General features: G+C 52.7%; 1 protein-coding gene across 1 annotated transcript in view; it reads right to left on the bottom strand.

Moving 5' to 3' along the window:
* GJC2 (gap junction protein gamma 2) overlaps positions 1-6,686 on the bottom strand; it is a 61,239-nt gene extending 54,553 nt beyond the window's left edge. Inside the window, exon 1 of the mRNA XM_019508049.1 lies at positions 6,470-6,686. The gene's annotated coding sequence lies outside the window, so the exon portion shown is untranslated. The remainder of the gene's footprint in view (positions 1-6,469) is intronic.
* Positions 6,687-11,494: the final 4,808 nt, after the last annotated feature.

Raw genomic sequence — 11,494 nt, 5'->3', positions numbered from 1 at the left:
CAGCCACGGCCCAGGCACACGCCAGCCACACGCCAGTCTGATCCAGCTTGTGGGGCCGTGTGGTCCAAGGGGAACTTCCCATGAGGTCAGAAATGTGGTGGCAGCAGAGCAGTGACGATGTTAATTGCTCCCCAGATACCAAATTTCTGGACCCAAAGGGATCCTTGCATAATGCATGCCCCAATTTCCACCAGCTGGGTTGGGTTTTTTTGCAGTGGGGGGGGATGCCTTGTATGTGAGAAAATACAGTGGCTACCTTGGTGACTGAAGGCGCCCTTGAGATTGCTCTTGAGAAAAACGACTCCATCGTCCCGCTCCACACGTGCCCAAGCTGGAAGTGAGATGGTGAAATCACTCAAGGTATCCCATGCCTCAAACCCCAAGCACCCCGGAGACAGCTCTCGAGAGCAGTGGCAAGGGGTGTCCTCAGTGTACCTTCACCCCCTCATTTGGGGCGGGGGCGCACATAGGGCAGGAGCATGCTGCCGGAGCAATACAGCCAGGCCCTAAAGGGGCCCGTTCCCATATCCCGTGCAGCACCGTGCAGAACGGGGCCCTGCCAGAGCTGTGGGAATGTCTCCTTTACGCCCCTGGGGATCAAAAAACATGCGCAAGGTTTAGAGCCAGCAGCACATCTTTCTCATTCAGATGGGGGAAAAAAGATCCCGAGAAAAAGATCCCACCCTCTTTTTCCTTTCTCCTTATCAGCTCGGTTCAGTAGATCAGATGCTGTCAGGACAGAGAACTAAGTCATCGCTGCACCACCGTTCACACGGGGCTCAATCTTCACAGGGCAAACAGCTGGGACATGCACTCACGTCCACGGCGGAGGACAAAGGCTCGTACTCTGACACGGACTGGTAGGATCTCCTCGCCCCTGAAGATCACTGGTGAAACGCAGCGCTTCTCACCCGGGGGTGCCGTAAGAGCCTTTCAAGGGTGTGAAGGGTTGCCATGTGCTATGGGCGATTCCAACACCTACATGCAAAATCTCATTGGTCTCATAAACGATAGCATCTCTACTACCAGTCCTGATTGCCTTTTCCTCTAGACCAATACGGCAACAACCTGGACACCTGACACAAGATAACCCCAGACATTTCAAATAGGAAGCCATAGCCTCCGAAGCATTGTGCGCTCTTGCGGTCTTTCTGAGTTCATTGCAATGGAAGAGCTGCTCTGTTACTTTTCTGCAGTCAAGAAACAAGTGAAAAAGCAAAGAGCTGGCACTGAGTCTAGCACAGTGCCTGGAGTCTAACACGGGGTGTCTTGAGTTTGAAGGGGTTGAGAACGACTGTAGTGCAAAGCTCTGTGCTACTATGACTGTTCGTGCATACAGGTGAGCATGCATGTGCATGCACGCACACGCACAGGGTCACATCCTAGTGTTGTAACAGCAATTCTGACCTCCTGACTCCAATCCCAGCCTCGCTGAAGGCACATGGGAGTTTTGCCCTGGACTTTAATGCAGCTGGGATGTTTAGTATTTTCTGTTACTCTGAATAGTGGCAGCTTTACTCCTGTTGTAAACCAGGTAATACGGTACCAACGGGCGCTAAGATAATGGGGGGGAAAAATCAGCCCACGAACCACTGGCTGGACGGGAAAACCAAGACAAGAGGCCTTTCTTGGAGAGGCGCTTTACCCCAAACAAGTGATTGGATTCAATATGGAATTAAGTGGATTAAATTGTGTGGCTTGTGTTACATGGAAGGTCAAAGCAGATGGGCTAATGGCTCCTCCCCGGCCTTAAAAAGTAAATCAATGAATCTATGAGTTTAAGTGCTGTGCTGCAGGCTGTGTTCACCAAGCACCAGGCTATAAAGCCATTTGAGCATCACAGCATCGGTACTGAGCACGAGCATCATACGCTTCACCTTCAAAACACTTCACTGAATTCTCATCCGCTCTACAGCCCCCCCGGGACACAGACACCTCGAGTGTATCCAAGGCAATCCTTTCTGCCAGATGTTTGGATCCAGCAAGATGGGCCCTGCAACCTTCCTGGACGGCCCCTCTGTTATGAAAGAGGAGGACAGCTGCCATCAGCTTCACTTCTGACTAATGTTATCCTGGACCCAGGCTCCTGGCAAGCTGCCGTTGCAACTCTCTGCAGGTCAAAGCTCAGGCTGAAGTGAAACGTGGCATCTGTCTAGTCTCAAGATATAGCGGGAAGCTAATAACAGCGTTTGGGATGTAAGATCTGGAGCACGGTGTCACCAAAACATCCCCCGAACACATTGCTCAAGGCTCCCCAGGAGGTTGTATCCAGGAAGGAGGCGCATTAGTCATTGAGGATTGCCTCAAAGTATTAAGAGATGGAAGAGAAATACCTACAAACCTGGAAAGCATCCAAGGCAAACATTATAGAAACCTACCTAAGTGCACTTGCTGCTAATGTACTGGAAGAGATGACCAAGCTGGGGTCCAGAAGTATGACTCTAATGGAAAGGACACGGGAAGCTTTCCGCACAGCGCAGGGGGGATTTAGATGGCCCAAGAAGTCAGTTCTGGTCACTTCAGTCTCTGGGCTCCATACAAAAGCCCAGTTCAGCTCTAATGGATGGATGTTTACATCGTGGGCCAAAGGAGCCTTTGCGGGGACGTGGCTAAGAGCAAAGTTTGGTTTCCAGTGTGTATCTCTCCTCCCACGGTGGCTCTGGTGAGGGATGTCATATAGATCTGGAGGAGGCAGCATTTCCACCCCCACTTCCAGCAACACGCCTCTACTCGCACCTCCCGTCTTGGGGTGAGATTTGTGTTCATTACACGGGGGAGGAGGTGCTCTCTGAGCCAGCTGCTTGCTGCATTACTGATTGCACCGGGCCCCCAAATGTCAGCAAAGACAACCCTATAAGCACCTTGAAGCACAATACATGGTTACAGCTGCACACGAGGCAGGGGATCCACCCAAGTGGAAGATCAGACAGCTCACTGCCCATTAGTTCCCGGACAGCCTTCAGATCCCACTAATGAGGCTTGTACCGGTAACCTCCAGGCTTGGTAACCCCCTAGCCAGTGAGCAATTCACTGCCTGATGTAGTTCCCCTCTTCAAGAGGAAAGCATCAGCTCTGCATTCGGGAAACTGGTGCTTTAAGTAGCTTGGCATCAGATCCAGAGCCCACTGACCCTAATGGGAGACTTTCGCTGGGCGGTTTTGGGATGAGGCACGCTCTTGCTTCCCAAGAGATGGCCTGGTAATGATGCATCCATTAAGGAAATTCCCTATAGATCTGAGCAGGGAAGAAACTGATAGGTTTTATAGGGAAAGCCTATGAAAGAGACTGTAAAATAACTGCAGAAATCAATGGAGAAGGACAAACATGAGAGCGAGCGAGCGAGCGAGCGAGCGAGATCTCCTGTAGGTCTGCCACATGGAAACCTAGAGATGGGGTCCGATTTTCTCCACTGCCTCCAAAATTTATTTTGACAAAGGAGTCCGGATAGAAGGTGGCCGGTGATTCGGGCAGTCGCTGTCCCTCTGTGCCTCGGTTTACCCACTGGCAAATGCAAGGGGGGAAAGGGGTCCCACCTCCTTTGCGAAGCAGGCATGTTCATGGGCCACTAATAAGAAGTGCAGCCTAAACTCAAGTCAAGCGTTCCCGCTCATGAGACTTGTAAAACAGCTCCAGCTTTAACTCAGAGGGGCTGCACAGCTCTAAAGTATCTGGAGCATTGAACCCACCGCAGCTCGTGCAGGGCCCTGAACAGATCAGCAGCAGCATAGATATACCAGAAGCCGGCAATGCCAGGCTAGCAGCTTGCTACGGGTGCTACTATAGCACCCGGTCGTGCTCCATGGGATGCCTCTCTCCACGCAGCTGGGAGCACTGGGATGTTTCACCAGTGGGTCCGCTCAGAAAGAGCTGCCACCCTGTCCAAAGCCACCTTCAGCACCGAGCTCTTCCCTAGCACCCTGCACACAAGCCCTCCTGACACCCCTGGAAGGAGGCCTTGAGGCCAGTGGGCCACCCCAGCGCAGACGGCAGCTCTAGGGTGCACAGCATCGTGGTAGCTGCAAGGCTACTGAGCTCACGGGGGAGGTGATAGGGCTCAGGACCTGGTTAGGAGGCAGGATGGGTCCCCCTATCTACCCAGGTCATTTGCCCAGAGGGCTCCCAAGCTGAAATTCCCATTTCCTCCACCACGTGGCAAGTGGTTTCAAAGGAAAAGCCCAGGGGGGAGTTGTGAGGAGTTCCCACCCCGCTCCGACCCCATCTCCTACCCTCCAGGGGACCTTCCCTCCAGTTCACTGGCTTCCCACTCCTCTCGTGTCCCAGTGGGATACACCTCTTCCAAGGCACGTGCATGCATGCATGTTTGGAGTGGAAAGGAAGGGCAGACCCATCTTCCCACTGCGATTTACTATCCGGCCATCACCTCAGCCACGCAAGCTGCTTTGGGACAACACCCCATCAACTTCGGGACAACACCCCATCAACTTTGGGACAACCACCCCATCAGCTGCAGGAGAAAGGCAGGTTCTGTCGGGACAAGCCTGTCTAGGAGATGCCAGGCAGCAGACCAGATGCTCAGCTAGCATAAATCAGTGTAGCCCTGCCAACATCAATATAGACCCACCCTGCATCCGGCCCATTGCCCTTACAATGGACTGTCAGAAAGTTTGGCCCGTTGTGTCAGTGACACCACCCGCCCGCGTCGTGCCAGCCCCTCGTTATCCTGCAACGACCCACCCGAAGCGGCTACTTGTAAGGAAGAGGTGGGACTGCCCCAGCAACCGCTGCTTGAAGAGCCAGGAGGAAAGAGCCATTTTCTCAAGGGCAGGATGAGCTGCCAGAGAGGCGGCAAGAAGCCGGGAGGCAGGAAGAAACAAAGATGAGAGCATCCTATTAACCCCAGACAGGGAGCACAGAAACTACAGGGCCCTGGGCAGGAGATGCATGCATTTAAGTTAAAAATGACCGCTCCTCATTTCACCGCAGACACCTCAGTAGGAATTGCAGATAAGTCCAGCAGCAAAAGGATCCCGTTTCCAACCAAAAATCCCCTCCCCTCTCTCACACCACCCAGCTCCCAAGAGGACTAGGACAGAAGACATCCACACCTGCATTTGGGCACTTGGCAAGCTGCTGGCTGCCCGTGGGGCCAAGGGAAAGGCTCTCACCCAGGATTACGACCGCGGCACGCTGAGCTCTGGGCACACTTTGTGACGCATGGTCCCGGGCCTGAAGCACTCGCCATCTAATCAGCCGGTCAGCCAGGTTTGGGGTCTAGCCTATGTCACCGCTTTGTTGGTGGTCACCTCCACACATCAGACTGGCAGCGTCGCCGCTGTAGAAAAATAGGGATCTCGGGAGTCCAGCTGCCTGCTCAGAGCAGGATTGTCCCTGCCGAAGCCATCCCAGACAAGTCTCTAGCCAACTTGCTCTTAAACACAGCCAGGGACAGAGACCCCGCAGTCTCTCCAGGTATCTGCTCCAGTGCTGAGCCACCCTCCGTCGGAGAGCTGTCCTTACATCCACCCTATATTGCCCTGGCTGCAATGCCCCTGCCCAGGCTCAGCAAGGGGGGGTATTACCTGGCAATGGAGGGGCAGCAGGGAGCAAGCAGGAGGTGCACGAGGGAGACCCCCATCACCACCACCACACATCCATCCATGCAGACCCTGGGGCCATTCAGACCCCCCCCCACAGGGTCCACACTCCACAGGACGTCATATCCCAGCTGCTTAACCCTTCCCCAGCCCCTTCCCATCCCAGCCACAGCCCACGCTGGTCCACTCCCCCTCTCCAGGTTGCTCTGCTCCTTCGTACGGCTGCATCCCGCCCCAGCCAGCTGCTACCCAGCAATGGAAAAAGCCCTTTCAAAGCTAAGTGCTTCCAGCTGCCGGCGTGTGGCCCCTAGGCATTGCAATAATGGAGGAGGCGATGGTCCCTCCTCTCAGGGCCACTCTACAGCCGGGCAGCTCTGCGGGGAGATGGTGCCTCCTGCCTCCTTTTCTCCCCATGCATGAATCGCGCGGCAGGGATGTTGCAGGAGAATCAATTGGTCCTGCCCCTAAAAGCAGAGCCCCCCTGCCCAGGGAAGCAGCAGGCTGCAGATGTGACTGCTGCCACCAGGATCCGAACTCGGAGCAAGGGCCTCGGGCACAGTTCAAACACCACCGACTCCCAGTAGCACTCCTGCCATTGACTTCGCAGCGCACCGAACCGGACCCCAAATCCTGACCCACAAGCACCATGGCCCTGGGTCTGATTTTCTCTTGCCCTGCTTCTCACCGAGCCGTTTGCAGCACAGCGAAGAGTTGCATTTCCCACCCGCTTTGCCACGGGCACGGGGAGTCGGGCCCTCTGCTCCCACATGGGTGTCCCCAGCAATGGAGACAGGGAAGGAAAATGAGTCCCAAAGATTTGCGAGCAGAGCATTTTGGGGCGCTGAATATTTCTGCACAGCAGCCAGCAGCGCGCTCAGGCAAAGACCCGCTTAAGAAATGAAAAAGCAACATACGGAGAAGTCCCAGCCTTGGCCCTCTGCAAACCCAGCCCATCCTCCACGGCTTCGGGGGGCCGCTCCGGGCAGGTCGGGGTGGGGGTCGCAGGCTTCCCGGTGCTACAGCCCCATCCTTGGTCTGCCCCGGCAAAACTTCCAGAGTGGCTTTGCTTCTCCTCCTGCTCCTTCCAGGCGCTCTCCCTCCTCCCCGCACGAGCCTGCAGACTGTAACTCAAAGCCCTTGGCTGGGAAAGCTTCCTGCGAGAGCGATGGTCTCTCCAATGAGCGCAGTGCTGAGGAAGCCTGAGTCAGGAACTGGGGATACACCAAAGCCGAGGACGTGCTGCAAAGTCTCGTCCACTGGAAGCACAAAGGAGCCCTTTCTTCCTTTCACGGTGTGAAATTTGCTCTGGTGTCGTGACCCTTTGGGGAGCTGAGGGTGCCGCTGGGAGACAAACACTGGCCTTACTTTGGTGATTTAGAGCCCCCTTCCCCTCCCAAATGCACAGAGCCAGTGGCCTATAAAAGATGGACAAGTTTGTCTTTAAGGTGCCACCCTGCTCTGCCTGCTGCCAGGGGACTGAACATTAGTGCCCTCAACCCTGAGACCCACATCGCGTGTCCTGAATGTCCAGAGGGCTCCTTCCACCTCAGTTAGAAGGCAAATTTCTCCCGGGGGAGAAATTTTGTCATCTAAACATGTCTTTCTTTCTGGACCAGTTACGTGTTCCCAGGAAACATTGTGCTTGCACGAGCTTGGGGTTTTCCGGCAGGAATATTCCCTGTGAACTTTCCCAGCCGGCTTCAGGTTCCTGTAAGGTCCGGATTTGCAGCTGCATGCGCTTTTCCATGGCTTCGGCATGAAGTGCAATGGTGTGCGTGGGTGGGTGTAGGCAGTAGCGGGGTCTGGACTCCACCGCTGTCAGAAGTCTTAACACCACATCTGGACTCGAGCCAGCCCAGCCGGTAGCTGGGGTGGGAGGTATGCAGCCCTCGCCTTGGGGAAGAGGCACCTCCGGAGCTCCTGGGGAAAATCTTTCCCTCCCCCCACAGTCTGCTCCATCACAGCCACATTTCAGAAGAGGTTACGCTGTGAAAGGTTGCAGCTGCGATGCTGGAAAGCTGATGCTGTGCATAGCCTAACGCTGCTCTGACAAGGGAACGGCTTGGCAAAAAGTTGGAGGCAAGTGTTAGAAATAAAAAACACACATTTCCAGCAACAGCCACTGCATTTCTGGGCTTCAAATCTGGACACGCCGCTGGAAACCCCGTACGAACGGCCCCTGTATGAAGAAATTCAGACCACCTGCACTGCCATCCACTCAGACGGCATATAGGAGTTCTGGGGTCCTTTTCCAAAAATCAGGCCCCTGCTGTTTTGCTGGGAACCCAGGGATCATATTTAGTTACCACATTTGCAAATGTGGGCCTGCAAGATGCAAGCGATGATTTGATGCCTGCTTTCCAGAGCCCCATGGAGACATGTGCAAGCCACCAAAAAGTTCCTTTTGGCCAAAAATCAGGATGATAAATTTCATTTCTGAACAACAAGAAAGATTTCTACACTTCCCTGCCTGCCATCTGACAGTGCCGGGGAAGGAGTCCTGCCTGAGCTGCGTGGCAATGGGCAACCCACAAAGACACTCTCATGGACCCAGGGGAACAGATTTCCATCTTCAGCTTCCTCTGTGCAAAAATGAAGTGACCTATGGGCACTTATCATCTTTAATTTTCCCTGAGCCTGATGGGCATGTGAGCCTGAAAGCTTGCAGAAAAAGATTTTTTTTTTTTGCAGTTTCTTAGTTGGTCTAATAAAAGGGATCATCTCTGAACCAAGAGTTCTCGAGTTTTGCATGTCATTTTGGCAGCAGGGCATCTCTCCCGCTCCCGCTGTACATCCCTCTCTAGAAGCCACGTGGTTGCTGAAGCAGTGGGTGGGCAGCATTTGTAATCTGAACGTCGTCATGCCCCCCACCGTCACACATCCTAGACCTAAATTCCCTTAAATCAGCTGCAACATTAAATGAGATGGATAAAAAGCTCACCTTTGCCTATGGGCTTTTTAGTGTGCAGGATGAAACCTCTCGCAGGCTTCAGCTGAGCTGGAAGAGCTGTTGTGCTAAACACAAACTCGACATAAAAGTGTCTCTGAAGCATCCAGCCTAACCAGGGAAGGCAGAGAGAGCGGGAAGGCAGAGGTCAAATGACCTGCTCAAGGGCACAGGGGGGATCAGTAGCAGAGCTGAGAAGAGACTCCAGGTCCCTGGACTCCTACCCCACTACTTGTGTATGTGTGTGTGTGTGTGTGTGTGTTGGGGTTTCCACACCCCCCCAACCCACCCATGCACCCCCCAGAGTGAACGCCTGGTAGTTGGCCTATGGCAGCGATTCGCAAGCAGGGTGCTGAGGCACCCTGGGGTGCCACCAGACCTTTTGAAGGGTGCTGAGGGATGTGAGAAGATAAGTGAGGAGGTGTTAGGGGATAAGCAGATAAATTAAGCGGGCTCGGGCTTATTGTTGACTGGCCGATCCCCCACCCCACTGCCGGGGCCCCTCTGCAAGGAGGTAAGCGCTGTAGTCTAGAAACTAGTGATGGAAATCGGTGCCACTCAGGTCACACAAGTCCTGGAGGGGTGCCTCGGGTCCAGTGAGGGGTGCCTCGGGGCCAAAAAGGCTGTGAGCCACTGGCCTATGGGATAATTCACCCCTATGGTTTAATTTGCTGCTGTTCCAAATTCCTCCTGCCACCTCTTCCAGCGATGAACTTCTGATACATGGTGAGGACCAGATCATTTGACATCATTTGCATTCCCTGGGGAGCGGCAAAGTCCCCACGATCTCCTTTGCGAGGCTGCACTGTGTCCCCAAGCACGTTGGGTTTGTGCCCTTCAAAAACACAACTCCTTTTCTCCAGCAATGTTGGCAGAGCAGCGAGGGGGACCCCTTACGAGACAGTCTTAGAGCCAAAGAGCTTGCGAGCCGGGTAATGATAAAGCTTGCAAATGAGTGGATGCAAGAGATAAGCGGGGAACAAAGAGGGCCTGACTGCTTTGTGCATTGCCTCCCCCCTACTCCCTTTTGGCTGCTGAACCGAGAACAACCTGCATATGCATTTAATCCAGCCCATTACTTTGCCCTCAGCTCCACGGCAAGATGCAGCGTGGAAATTTAAAACTAGAGGGAGCAAAAAAATAACCCAGACAGGCCCCATACTACGTATCCAATTCCCCCATTTAAGCAGCCGGGAGACCGGGGTCTGTTCCCACACGCAGCGAAGTCTGCACTGAGGATAAAACTGCTCGCTGGAACAGAAACCCTGCCAAGGAGCATTCCTCTTCATTTCGGCTCTGGACAGATACCTAACAAAACCACGCAACGCCAGGACAAGATGGACAGCCCAGGCACTCTGGGACCAGTCCAATGCCTTCAGGAGCATCCCCCCCACCGTGTGAGCCATGCTGTTTGCACACAATTTGCATTAGGCTCATTGACTTCACATGTCTCTTTTTTTTCCCTGTCTCTCTTCCAAAACTGAAGACCGGAAAAAGGCAAAACCAAATCAGAGGACACCCAAGGATTGTTGCAAGACATCCGCGGCGCACTCATGGGTCTGCCTCTGCCTGATGAGGTGCTGCAAAGATAAAAGGAGCTCCTTATCTAGCATTTATTTGGGGCCTGCTCAGTTTGTTTGGAAAAGGCCAATGTATGGGATAAGCGCAGACTTCAAGATTACATTCACTTTAAAGTAGCGGATCTTTTTTCTCCTCTCTCTCACGTGCGAAGATGGCCCTGGAGTGAGTTATATTGGTGAGAGAGAAAAGTTAAGCCTACCATCCCTAAAAGCATGGGGAAATATGCTTTGAAAAGAAGATAAAATGAAATATTTTAATATGCCAGTGCTTGAGGGAACAGACTTAACGCCATCACCTGCAGCACTGCCCATCTCAAGAGGCCAAACATTAGCATCTTAACATAAAGTCATTGCAATTTTTTTTAATTAATTTTTTTTTTTTTGCCTTTTGGTTCTGGGGCTTTTGAAAGTTCAAGGTTTTGTGGTTTTCCTCAAGGTTGTAAAGGGGAAATACTTATGTGAAATGAAAGCTGAATTTCTTCCATAATCAAGTGATTCCGGGAGCTGGGACTTTAAAGAAAGAAAACACAGAACTCATCATGAGGACTGGGCCTTCACGACAGAGTCCTGCCAGCTGTGTTTCAAGTGCTCCCCCCACAGAGCTCCTCTATGGGCACAGGACCCTCCTGTCTGCCCACAGTCACTGTACCTTTACCAAGCGGGGTCAGGCTTATCCACTGTCCTGCAGCCAGCAGAAGACACAAGTAAATACTTCGGTGCCTCCTGCTGACTGCCAAGTCCATTCAGCAGCTAGTGCCCCTCCGGGACACTATACCCTGCTAAGAAGAGCTCCCAAAAATGTATGGGTGTTCATGCACTTTGGCAGTGGGGGAAGTACAGGGGAGGTCTTGGACACACTGGGTGCATATTTCCTGTGCAGTAATTTAGGTTACTGTGCAGAAACCAAAAATTACTGTGCAGTACAGGTGCACATTTATACATGCACGCCTGTACTGTGTAGTAACTATGGTGACATACATTGACTTGGGCATAAATTCAATACCCGCGTCATGCATGTATCAACTTTACACCCAATTAGTTACTGCACAATAACGCACATGTAGACACCTTACTGCATAGTGACACTGTACGTGTGGACTGACTTGGGACTAACTTTAGTCCACACAGTGTTAGCTACACATGTAGACGCTGGCCTAAAAACCACTTACTGTGCAGTAAATTGCTGCACAGTAAATGCATATGTAGACGCACCTACTGCATATTCCAGCCTCATTCTGCCTTGTGGATTCATTTCCATCAAGCTTAATGAAGGAAGAGTCATTATAAAACCTCAGGCAATTGGCCTGGTATCATTTTAAAGCCACTTCACCACATTGACTCACCTGTTTAATACCCAGTCCTTTTTCATGCATGTACCCCAGGTTAAACATGGCTTGGGCACTATGTTGTTG

Source organism: Gavialis gangeticus, unplaced genomic scaffold, assembly GCF_001723915.1.
Source record: "Gavialis gangeticus isolate Ggan-Ray unplaced genomic scaffold, GavGan_comp1, whole genome shotgun sequence".
Taxonomy (NCBI): Eukaryota; Metazoa; Chordata; order Crocodylia; family Gavialidae; genus Gavialis; species Gavialis gangeticus.
The sequence above is the reverse complement of the archived record's forward strand: the minus strand, read 5'-3'. Positions and strand labels throughout refer to the sequence as shown.